Source organism: Gobio gobio (assembly GCF_949357685.1).
Source record: "Gobio gobio genome assembly, chromosome: 5".
Taxonomy (NCBI): Eukaryota; Metazoa; Chordata; class Actinopteri; order Cypriniformes; family Gobionidae; genus Gobio; species Gobio gobio.
In genome coordinates, this window is record NC_137101.1 from 45470452 (window position 1) to 45483989 (window position 13538).

Here is a 13538-nt window from a genome sequence, read left to right on the forward strand (position 1 = left end):
TCTAAGCACTTTTTTAAGCTAGATTCTGTGGGATTTCTTTACTTAATGGCCGTCGTCAATAGCAACGCATAACGCATAAATAATAATAATTTGTCGTAAATATAATCTCTAATATTATCTCTGTAAATATATTCTCAAGAAATATTCTCATCAGTGTTCAGCTATGATGCATTTACATTTACATTTACATTTACATTTATGCATTTGGCAGACGCTTTTATCCAAAGCGACTTACATTGCATTCAAGGTACACATTTTACATTTTGTCAATTCTTGCTTTCCCTGGGAATCGAACCCATGACCTTGGCGTTGCTAGCGCCATGCTCTACTGTTTGAGCTACAGGAAAGCATTTAAATCTAGCATATTTTGTGTTAGAGCCCAAACAGTATCCAAGTGAAATAATGCATATCCATATTTCCATATGATTTGACAGTTTATTTTATTAAATATCAAAATGTGTGCATCATACCTGACACCTAGATGAACACTTTACAGTCAGTTTTATGACTGTCATTCTCTTTAAATGCTAGTGAAGTTTGGTAACGTTATACACGTTTCAATGTTGTATGTAACTTTGCAGACGGTCCCTAACTTCGCCAGCGTTATGCCAGTCATATCAGATGCGCTGTGGTTCTGCTGTGTTTTTTTAAACCATTTTACCTAAATCACCAAAATAATAAATGTTATATTTACCCATGGCCTTCCCTGTTATACAGAAATGTAATAGTTATCAAACCTTCCTTAACTGCATAAATAATAAATGAAATATAGATGAATCATCATTAAAGCTACAATTTTCTCTGTTCCCGTTGTTCTTTGATGAACATTAATGACAGGCATCATCAGTGCTCCTGTCACTTTAAGAACAGCCGCGGATCTCACGCGCTGTCCCGCGCATCTCATTTCCTCACAACTCTTTAAAGTTCATTTAAGACGTTATTTAACTAATTTAAGACTCGAATATGAGAATACTCACAATCCTCTGTGTTATTGTTTGTTCAAGAGCAAAAGAGAACTCGATGTGAGCAGGAAACTGACGCGAGTCTATCTATGCGTCGAGTGTGTGTGCGTGTGTGTGTGTGTGTGTGTCAGTGTCCCTTGATTAGCTGACATGAGACGCATCCACACAGATAGGACACTGACACACAGGGGCGCCGCTAGCAATTTTGGGCCCTATGAAAGAATTTGATGTTGGGCCCTCTACCACAACAATCTAGCTATCCAAGATCATCTCAGGGGGCCCCAAAAGTGTGTGGGCCCTTAGAATCGTCCTAACTTTCCCCCCCTTAGCTGCGCCCCTGCTGACACACACACACACACACACACACACACACACACACACACACACACACACACACAGCATACCGCAGCATAGCCATACAGTTTAAGTTCACCCACACTTTATATTAATAAAAAGGTTTACAGTGCAAATACTGTTGTTGCATATACTGTGCATAAAATTTGAAAACATTTGCAAAAAACACCACTGTATCATTAAATTTTTTTTTTAAACCTTTAAGTAACCATTTTTTAAACATCTATAAACATTACTTTTACATAGATAGACGGACCAGATATTCCTAACACTTTGGGAATACTTAAGGGTTACTAGTTGTTTTGTAAACTGTCTATAAACATTATCTGGATGGTTATTATAAAGTTGCAACCGATGACTATAATACCTTGTTAAATAGTTAATAAACAGTACCAGTAAAACGTGGGCAGTACCAGTAAAACATGTAAACAGTACCAGTCAAACATGTGGGTTGTCCTGATACTGTACTTCAAAATGTAATAGTGTAAAAATTGCCACAGAATAAAGTAATTGTTCAAGATCTATTGGTAACTCATAAAAATAATGTCATATTTGCATAAACTGTCACTACCGTATATATCCCGACACTAGCACGTTAAGATAAGCTATGAAAAAAATCATGTTCCTCTGCCTCTTTCTGGTTAAATAATGTTTATAATAATTGTTAATATAGCATGCTATATTAACTATTCCAGGTTATTTATACATAGCATAAATAATAGTTAGTATAGCATGCTATGCCACTTTCATCAAAACCTATTACAAAGCTATAGCAATCTCATGTCATTCCGTCTGTTCGAAAAAAAAGTTGCACTAACTGTTCGTTACAAGCAGCATTTGCCGTCAGGCAGGTAACTATAGCTAACATAAACATATTTTTGCTAGCCTACCTGCTGCAAACTTACACTTTTTTTGTACAAGACAAGTAGAGCTATTTTATCCAGTGTAATTTATCACATACCACTATCTTGTTTTTTCTTATCCTCCTCTTCCTTTCTCTTTTTTCTTTTCTGGCTTCCTGAAGCATAAAATTCCGCTTAAAATCCGAAGATTTTGTATTTTGCCCAATAATAACCAACTGCAGAACCGCAGAACCCATATACGTCACTCACAACAGTCTGAGAGCAACAGCGCCACGCCACAGTGACGTCACTCACAACAGTCTGAGGACCGGAAGTGGGCGGAGTTAACGAAAACTAAACAATCGGCATGGCGGAAAAAGAGAATACGGTAAACAGTTGTTTTTGTGTTGTGGTTTTAATCTATCAAGTTTATTTGTGTTGTGTATTTGATCCATAGTTGTTGTATTAACACTTTATACAGCACGTGGCTCTAATCTTTTTTTAAACGAGCTTTACGATGTCTCTCGCATCTGTTGATATGGTCTTGCTTTAAGTTACATATTTATTGTTTGTGATTTTACTTTGTTGTTGGCGCTGTATTTTTTATTTAATTACCTTTTCTGATACTGACCAATGTGTTTTATGTGGATTTTTTTCGAATTTATAGAGGCACATTACGATTTGGAGAGGCTCAGCTTTACTTCATTTTCATCAATGCAAGACATTCTGCAACAGTTTTCACTGCCCAGTGTTTTTAAACTGACCAGATGGCACTAGTTGAATGCACACCTTCAAATTCACTTCAAAAAGCAGCTGTCCATGAAGGTATGAATGTTTTGAGTGGCAAGAAATAGTATTTATTTGTTATCCCTTTAGAATTAGTTGGTTTTCTGCATGATTTGGTCAAAAATGTCATCTCATCTTCAAAGTTTCAAGTAGATATATTTATATATAAGCACAATGTGCTTAAGCTAACAAAATACAGACAATATTTCATGTGTCTGAATATGTCCTATTAAAATCAAATCAAATACACAACCAAACATGTGATATGAATTGCCAAATATAGATATTGTTCATTTAGATGACGTTCTGAAAGTTTCTTTTATATTCTGAATTTGCAGTAAGTGGTCATTTTTGCTTGAGAACAATGAAACTTGTCTCTCTTGTACAATTTTTATGGTTACATTATATATAATATTTCTGTTTGATTATGTTGCAGTAAATTGACAAGCAGACTCACCCCAGCACAGGACAATGGAAGCTGATCAAAAACAAGGTTAGTTTTAAAAGGCTCTCATAAAGACATAAGCTACTTATACAGATAGTGTGTTGTTATATCTGTCACATCTTTTCCAGGAATAACTTAATAATGTTCTATTGTTTTAGACTGTTCCACAACAGTTGGTCGGCTCTATTGACTGTGGGATATTCATGTTAATAGTAAGACATTTTTTTAAAAATAAGAGCTTCTCTTCATTAGGATGAAAAACATGAGGGCTTTTCACACTTGAAATAGTAAACTCCGGGTATACAGAATCCTGGGTTATCTTGTTTCACACTGATCATCATTTACCTGAGATGAACAATTAATCCTGGGTATTCATACACTGCCGTTCCACACTGTACTGTACTAAGCCATAGGATAACATCCTTATTTGCAGTGTCACTGATTGGACGAACACTACACACAATATTTTTACATAAATGCTCAAGCTTTGCATGTCCTCGTATTACAAGTTTATCCTGAATGGACATTTCAGACTATAAAATAATTAAAATGGTCTCTTCTTCACTGCAATTGTTGCGTTTTCTGTCAGCATTTGACGTTTTTCCTCTCCAACGGTGAATTTATTATTTATATAGAATGCACAGTGTTTCAGTGACTGTCCAAAGCACGTAAATATAAAAGTGTGAAATGTTACTTTACCCAGGGTTAAAAGTGTGTTTAGAACGACGATAAGCACAGTGTGAAAGCTTGCCTTTGATTTCTGTATACATTTTGAACTGAAAATGGTTAATTAATTTGATTTGTGACAGGGTATGATTTGTCACAAATATAGACATGAGGAAAATTGAATTTCAAAACTTTTTTACAAACTATTATACATGCTACATCCTTCAACACACGAGATTGTTAAAAAACTTCCAACATTTCATCCCATTTTTTGTACCCTTCTCTCATGAAGGAGCCACGGATGACAGAAGACCTCTGCACTGCAGGTGAACTACCAAACGTTTTCAGAGGTTTAGTGGAGGAGCCGTGCTTTCTGAAATTGAAAGAGGAAGACCAGGAAAAAGCCCTTCAACTTTCACAGGCTGAAATGGTTGACCAACAACTTGCCAAAGAGCCTTTAGTATTTTTTAAGTGTTTGGACTAAAGGAGTCTCAGAATTAATTGTATATTTATGGAGATTTCATTTGATTTAATTTGTCATGTACCTGCTGTGCAATAACTTTGAACCTAGTTCAATATATTCTCTTTGGTCTGATTGTGTATTTTTTTAAAGCAAACCCCAGCTAGTATATGATGCCTTTGGGGAAGTAAATAATTTGTGTGTTGTTTTAGGATTTGATTAATCTGAATCTGCTTGAATTATGCATTCCAGTGTAGAATTGTGTAATGTGTATTATGTACTATGAAAAAAGGTTCATTCTGAAATGCTTGAGTAAAAAATATTTTGTCATATAAATAAATGTTCAAATGCTCAATCTTTGTTTTCATTTTTAGTGTTTTAAGCTTTATGTTCAATTGATCTAATATAATCTTTAAAGACATAATATAAATAGAAACTTTTTACTTTAAAAATCCTTAACAAAACGTTGCAATGGGGTTTATATATATATATATATATATATATATATATATATATATATATATATATATATATATATATATATATATATATCTTACATTTTATATATATATATTAATTTACATTACATATATAACTTGCGTTATATATATATTCAATGTGTAATGTGTGTATTTTTATGATTTAACTATGTACTATTAATGAAAAGTGAGTCTATCTATCTATCTATCTATCTATCTATCTATCTATCTATCTATCTATCTATCTATCTATCTATCTATCTATCTATCTATCTATCTATCTCTACAATTAGAACGTATTAATAAAATACTTGACATTATTAACATGGTTTGAAACGCTCCAATGTATGATTGCTCCATGAGCATTGAGCAATGTATACGAAGATAAATCAGCTCCGCCCACTTCCGGCATGAGACCGTGGTGTGGTGCTGTTGCTCTCAGACGGTTGTGAGTGACGTCACTGTGGCGTGGTGCTGTTGCTCTCAGACTGTTGTGAGTGACGTATATGGTTCTGCGGTTCTGCAGTTGGTCGTGTCTCATTTTGCCGGCTGCAGAGATCGCGTGGTTGGCTGGCTGCTGTCAGCGACTTCTGAGAGGGGCCCTTTAAGGGGGATCCCGATAACAGTGTCATTGCACTTTACTGCATTGACTATCAATGGGGCGCTCACACAGTTTGTCGTTTCATTTTATTCTTAACCTGTCGCTGTCTTGGGGCCCCAGGCCAGCTCGGGGCCCCAAGCAATTGCTTGGTTTGCCTGCCTTGTCGCGACGGGCCTACACACACACACACACACACACACACACACACACACACCACACACACCACACACACACACACACACACACACACACACACACACACACACACACACACACACACACACACACACGTTTGTTTTTGTGAAATGTGAGGACATTCCATAGGCGTAATGGTTTTTATACAGTACAAACCGTATTTTCTATCCCCTTACACTGCCCCTGCCCCTAAACCTAGCCCTCACAGGAGACTGTGCAGTTCACTTTCTGTGAAAAAAAACTTGTTCTGTATGATTTATAAGCATTTTGAAAAGTGAGGACATGGGGAACGTCCTCATATTTCACCCTCTTTTTGTAATACCTATGTCATACCCATGTCATTATACACATTTGTGTCCTGATATTTCACGAAAACATGCCACACACACACACACACACACACACACACACACACACACACACACACACACACACACACACACACACACACACACACACACACACACACACACAGAGACAAACCCCTTAGAGAGAAAGAGAGATGGATTTTTTTTTTATCCTGCTTCAAAACTAATACAATGCTGCCATCTTGTGTTCATTGAGGGGAGAGCAGCACAGACAGACAGAATTGATTATTTAAAAAAATATTTAAAATAAATAAATATATTGATCTGAAAAATAGTATAGTCCTTTTAAATTAATCCAAGTTCAATTACCAAACATACGATCTTAATTTAATTTAAATCAAAATATTATTTTACAAGATATGAGACAATTTCTGTTCCCCTTTTTTTGTCCTTATTTAATCCCTCGCCATGGCAACATTATTTGAAATATCCAATATTCGTTCGCATTTTAGCATCTTCCGTATCTTTGTTTCATGTTGACCGAGTTTGGTGGAGATTGAATAAATCGCCTACGAGGAGAACGTAAAAACTCAAGACCCTGAATTACATAAATATTCACCTTCAAACCAAAATATCTGACTTCCTGTTGGTCGGAGCTAATGACTGTAAATTAGAAAGTTGTCCGGCTCGAAGAGAACAATATATGTACCGAGTTTGGTGACTGAAGATAAAACTAACCCCCCCACTTTTGTCAAAAGGTGGCGCTAGAGAGGCCCTCATCCCCGCCCGTTTCTGAGGCTTTGTCCATGTGTACTGACTGACATCTCTGATGTGTGTGTTGAGTTTCAAGCAGTTTCAAGCAATTTCAAGCATGCTAAGAGCCTCAGAACAGCCAAAAGATTATCAAACTTTGACACGTTGCCATGGCAACAGTATTTGAAATTTCAGGAATCCATTTCATACGTCTCTATCTGTCATGTTTTCACATTATACTGATGAAGTTTGAAATAAATGGGGTGAAAATAAGATGGTGATTCAAAGCATTTTTGAAAGTGACACACTTCCTGCTGCCAGTTGGTGGCGCTATAACTTTGACTCACAAAAGTCATATCCATGTGATCGGCTTCTTACAACAAACACACAGCTGAAGTTTCATCCAAATCAGTCAATGTTTGCACAAGTTATAACACACTTCCTGTTTCCCTTTTCTCGCCATAAATTCGTTGCTTCGCCACGGCCAAACCATTTGAGATATCAAAAATCCGCTCGCAATTTAGCATCCTGGATATGTTCTCTTCATGCTGACCGAGTTTGGCAATGATCGAAACAATGGCCTCGGAGGAGTATATTAAATTCCAGAGCATGCGTTTTCCGAACAACCCATAATAGCTCACTCCCTGTAGGGCTGACGCATAACTTAGAGCACGAAAGTTGTTCGGCCCGATGAGATCTATATGTGTACCGAGTTTCATACATGTACGTGCAAGTGTGTTTGATATATGGACCAAGTTTTCAGACCCCACTTTAGGGGGCGCTGTCGAGCCCCCCTGCCACGCCCGGGTACCAACTTCAGCCCGGCTCTGATGGCCGCGCATTCCGACGCCCGTGCGAAGTTTCAAGAGTTTTCGAGCATGTTAAGTGCCCTAAAAGTACCCGAGAAGTCGAAAAAATAAAATAAAAAATAAAAAACAAAGAATAATCTGAGGAAGAACAATAGGGCTCTGCGCCCTTTCAGGGCTTGGGCCCTAATAAGCAAAAGTTACAAACTTTCTTTGAATTTATTTCAAATTTATTGTCAGTATTGCGCTTGCAGATCAAGTGGGTAGGGTTTTTTTTTTTACCGTGTGTGTGTGTGTGTTTGTGTGTGTGTATGGATGACCATGTCTGTCAGCCACCACCGAAGACCATTTTTGACCCAGGAAAAACCCTGAGAATGGCATCTACGCTAATGATAGTCTCTCTGTTTTATCCCGAGGTTTGCTGCAGTCAGCCGGATCCGGGCCGTATCCAGACCAGATGGTGGACCTGCGCCCAGACATGACCAACACATGACACTGAAGTGTCTGCAGAGACTGTGTCAATTAGACTCCCCCTGAATGTGCTTGTGTTTTTTTGTTCTCCATTATGCCCCTGATGGAGTTTTGGTCACCTTTGGCTTGGCTTGGTCAGTTGGGGACACAAAATGTTCAATCTAAATTTTCAACTCAATATCCAAATAATTGTAATTATTAAACTAAATTAACTATATAAACTTAATTACTGATCTGCCCACATTGTCACTGTATGATAATTGAAATGAGCTGATGACATCACCGTTTACTCTAGAGCGACTGTACGGCAGAGTCAAATTATGTTGCATTATTTTTCTGTTTAACACTGTGAAGCTGCTTTGAAACAATCGGCATTGTAAAAAGCGCTATATAAATAAAGTTGACTTGACTTGACTATACAGATTAAAGTAAAAGCCTCGATATTTTCCCAAAGTTGTTTAGCATTGTAAGGTGTGGGGTATGGCTGTCAGTGGATTGATTTGAAAAAAGATGATGGACTTGAAATAATGACGGCTAATAACTTTTTATTGAGCAGAGAAACTGAATCCTCGCCTGCGCACTCTCTACTCCGTCTCTCTTTTCGCACTCCCCTTCTCATTACATCATCCTCTCTCTCAGAGGACTCAACTGGAATTTATGTTTTGGATTTATGGACTTGAAATATTGACGGCTAATAACTTTTTAATGAGCAGAGAAATGGAAGCAGAGCGACACCGCAATCCTCGCACTCTCTACGCCGTCTCTCTTTCCGCACTCCCCTTTTCATTACATCATCCTCTCTCTCAGATGACTCAACACCAAAATAAAATTATGTTTATATATTAGAGGCCATGCCAAAAGCACCTGTTGGTGGAAATTTAGAGTTTCACCTGAATTTTTGAAATGCGGTACAGAAATTCAATACCTCAAATATACGAGAAAGCTTGCTGTGGAAAAATACACCAGATGGAATGCTGACTTTTCAAATACAGGTGAAGCCAATTTTTATTTTACAAGTATAATATAAAGAACTGAAATCAATAAGATTTAAGTCACCTTAGCTGTAGGTGTTTAGTATAACAGATATTTTCATATAATGCCATTTGTGTTAGAGCTCTATCAATCATTTTACTTGTGGGCTTATCAATGTTTTAAACAGCTATCCCACAGATTGAAGAAGGACTGCTGTCACAGTTTTATGTTCATATTTCATGTTCTTAGTTTATCATGTTCACTGTCATGTTCTCTGTCAGGTTTCCTGGTTGTCATGTGATTCCTATGCCCTCATAGAATGCGTGAGCTTCCTAGGGAATACCAACATGGCAGTGCGGCGGCTTTACTTTTTATGACATCATGTGCAATCCAGTTCTCTATATAGATCAGTGGTGTAGACACAAAATATCGATAGGTATTATTACTACAAGTGTCCTAATCCACAATCCTCTCATGGACTTCTTGTGGAAACCATATAGACGGTTTCAACGGCAACAACATAAACAAACGTTACTGCGCATGCAAGCTTTTGTGGCCCAAACGTAACTTCCAGTAGACGTCCGCAAAGAATCAATAACAACAGAGGCTGCGTTATCTTTCTTATGCGCAATCATCTTTCATTTAAATTGGGCAACATTATCTTTATTTACATGTTTTTATTGTTTCAGCATGTTTATTATAAATAATCTCCCATTTTTGTCTGCGATATAGAGGCCCCTTAAAGGGTTAGTTCACCCAAAAATGTAAATTCATACATTAATTACTCACCCTCATGTCGACCCCAACCCGTAAGACCGTAGAGAAGAAGAAAAATATCTTAACTTGTGTTCCGAAGATGAACTTATATAAATGCTTGCGCGCTCGCCTTCAATCATGCAATGCATCGGAGTACGTTTCTTTGTTTCATAATATAAGACTAATGATGGGAAACTTAACTTGTGAATAAAGTACCCTATTTGAGATTGATTGTATATGAATGCACCACAAAAAATCCTGTGCTCTATGGGCACTGCCATTAATAGAGGACAAAGCGAAAGTTGTTTTGCACTCCGTGATAAAGGCACATTTAAATATTTTGCGGGAAACATAAATCCGATCAGTTATCCAGATGGTGACCACTTGATGTGAACAAATGTAAACTCGCCGTGTCCTGATTGATTGATGATCCCGGTGATCGCATGTTAATGCCAAGTGTAAACGCAGCCAGAATAATCACCTCTAGAGTAGATTATTTCTGATAACAAGCTAAATAAATAACAAGTAAATTGCATTAGACATACAGTCTAAATGACATTAGATTGCCGCCATCTTCACCCAAGATGGCGGCGCGAGTACATCGCAAGGCTCGTGGTCTCTCCAGATTCTGCAATTTTGCTGTATTTTTCTTGCTCATCTCGGGTCTGTTCATGCAGAACAGTTGTGCCTTTACATCATACACCCGTTGTGAGATTTTGGATATTGGTTTGCGAATTTCCGACAGTTTTATGGACAATCTTCGACTCCTTCCTGAGATCGCTAGGACACCCGAGGCAATGCACTCTACCCGGCCGGGCGGATGTGCTCGCAGGCGGCGTCGAGATCGTAAACAAAGGCGGGGGAAGCACGGAGGACTAAGAACTAAGCTAAGGCTAACACGACACCGGCTCTCTTTACCCAGCATTTCCTTGCTAATGTACGGTCTCTAGTGAACAAAATGGAGGAGATTCGACTCAGCATCACACACACCAAGAAACTTTTGAACTGTAACGTCCTTATCTTCACGGAAACCTGGTTAAACAGCCGAATACCGGACACCGCTATTGAGCTAGCGGGACGCCACACGCTCCGGGCTGATAGAACACTAGATGGCTCCGGGAAGAGCAGAGGGGGTGGATTGTGCATTTACATTTACAAAGCTTGGTGCACAAACTCTGCTATTGTTGGGAGTCATTGTTCAGCTAACCTTGAGTTTCTCATGGTTAAATGTGGACCGTTTTATCTACCGCGGGAGTTCACTTCCACCATTATAACTGCAGTCAATATTCCCCCGGATGCTGATGCCAAGCTTGCTATGAAAGAACTTCACGCAGCCATCAGTAAACAACAGACTGATCACCCGGAAGCTGCTTTTATTGTTGCAGGTGTGGCTTTAATCATTCAAACTTAAAGTCAGTGCTACCCAAGTTTCACCAGCATGTTTCCTGTCACACCAGAGGAAACAAAACCTTAGACCATGTTTACACAAACATGGCTGGAGCTTACGTTGCGACACCCCTCCCCCACCTGGGACAGTCAGATCACCTTTCTTTGTTCCTCACCCCCAAATATGCACCCCTCATCAACCGTGTGAAGCCATCAGTGAAGACCATCAAGGTGTGGCCTGCGGGGGCAGATTCCACACTCCAGGAAAGGTTTCTACACACAGACTGGAGTGTGTTTGCTTCTCAAGCCACCAGTGGCGCTTATACGGACATTGACTCCTACACCTCCTCTGTATTGGATCATATCAATACCACCATTGACAGTGTTACAACCCAGAAACAGATCACCACATACCCAAATCAGAAGCCTTGGATGAACAAGGAAGTGCGACTCCTGCTGAAGTCCCGCAATACTGCCTTCAGATCAGGAGATGCACAAGCCTACAGCACATCCAGAGCAAACCTGAAGAGGGGGATCAAAAAGGCCAAGCACTGCTACAAGCTAAAGATAGAGGGACACTTTTCCAACTCTGACCCTCGACTAGGGCTGTCACGATATCAGTTTTTTAACACCACTGTTATTGTGGCCAAAAAAAATCACGATATCGATATATCACGATATCTATAGAACCTTGGGGGAGAAAGTTATCAAATGAATTGGTAACACTTTACAATAAGGTTGTATTAGTTGACATTAATTAATGCATTAGTTAACGAACTAACCATGAACAACAGCTGTTCAGCATTAGTTAATCTTCTTTGTTAATGTTAGTTAATATAGAGCTGTTCATGGTTTGTTCATGTTAGTTCACAGTGCATTTTAGCAAGATTTTAATAATGCTTTAATAAATGTTGAAATTAACAAAGATTAATAAGTGCAGTTCATTATTAGTTCATGTTAACTAATGTAACTAATGTTAATTAAAGAACCTTATTGTAAAGTGTTACCAATTAATTTTTACTTAGTTTATTTAGTTTTATTTTTTACCCAACAAACATAAGTGGATAATGATAAACAGGGTAATACTCTGTTACTGATAAATTGTCTTTGAAGCTCCCTATGAAATAAGAGAGAGAATATTGTCAAGTTCAACAGTATGATGATGAATAAATATTAACATTAATGTTATTGGCCATGACTAGATTGCAAATACAAATACAAGAATAGACATTATTCATTAATTAAAATAAACTATGAGACCGCGACCGTCGACTGGCTCTGACTGGTGTTTAGAGTCCGTTCCTTCAGCGCAGCTGCAAGAGTTATGGCCTTTTTACACCTGCTCACTTCATTCGTTTTCTCTGATCATATATCTATCATACTGTGAAGAGATCAGGAGTAAATGTCTTCCGAAATTCTTTCGAGGCGGATTTAAATCCGATCACTCAGATCCACCGCTCCCACCACGTGCTGCGCGCGAGTGCTGAGGTGACTACAAGAAGATGCAAGAAAAGACGCAAACGGCCGCCAGTGAAACTGAAAGTAGCCCAAAGGCTCAGAATCAGATGCTCAAAAACACAATAATCTCCATTAAAACGAATGAGACTAAATGCTCTTACCAGTGCTCAGGTCGCTCGTTCTCCTATTACGGCCTTTGATCTTGAAATGAGCCAATAAATAAAATTTAGCCTACAACTCATATCTGTTGCTTTCGTTGTCGTGAACTGAATTTGCATAGCCTATAGAGTGGGAATTGAAGATTGGATTTATATTCATTTTACGGAGAGGTATAAGGTAAGACAATGCATGTTTTTATTTTTATAGTTTAGATTGTGTAGCCCGTTTCGTTTGCAGGCGCCGTTGCGTGCGAGCCTGCCTCAGCTTGTCAAAAATGCGTTTTTACTGTGGTGGTGATAGTAAACAAACTTACATTGTGATATGCTTTTAGTGTTTTATATATATGGATTTTATTATAAGCAAGACAAGTCAAGTGTTGATTTGAGAGGATAAATTGATCAAACATGGTTAACTCACTGTCGGCCGCTGGCCGCTTAATCATTAGGAAAAAAACTGAAACTTTAATTTAACTAACGAAAATTGCCCCAAACATTTTTTCTAAATTAACTTAATAAAGAAACGAAACGAAATATAACAAATTTGACATTACAAACAAAGCTGAACTATTTTTATGGCTGCAACAGTGTGTAATAGAGAGGGAGGAAAAAACACGGCTCAGTCGGACACCGGAGTATTTACACGTCATGTTATCATACCAGTCCTGTTCATTTTAAATATT

The 13538-nt window shown here is 38.2% G+C and overlaps 1 long non-coding RNA gene across 1 annotated transcript; it reads left to right on the forward strand.

Annotated features, from left to right (window-relative positions):
• The first annotated feature begins 2483 nt into the window (after positions 1-2483).
• Positions 2484-4868, forward strand: LOC307127221. The gene is made up of 5 exons (XR_013816610.1): positions 2484-2546; positions 2826-2983; positions 3381-3437; positions 3548-3601; positions 4348-4868. It is a non-coding gene; the product is annotated as an uncharacterized lncRNA (long non-coding RNA).
• Positions 4869-13538: the final 8670 nt, after the last annotated feature.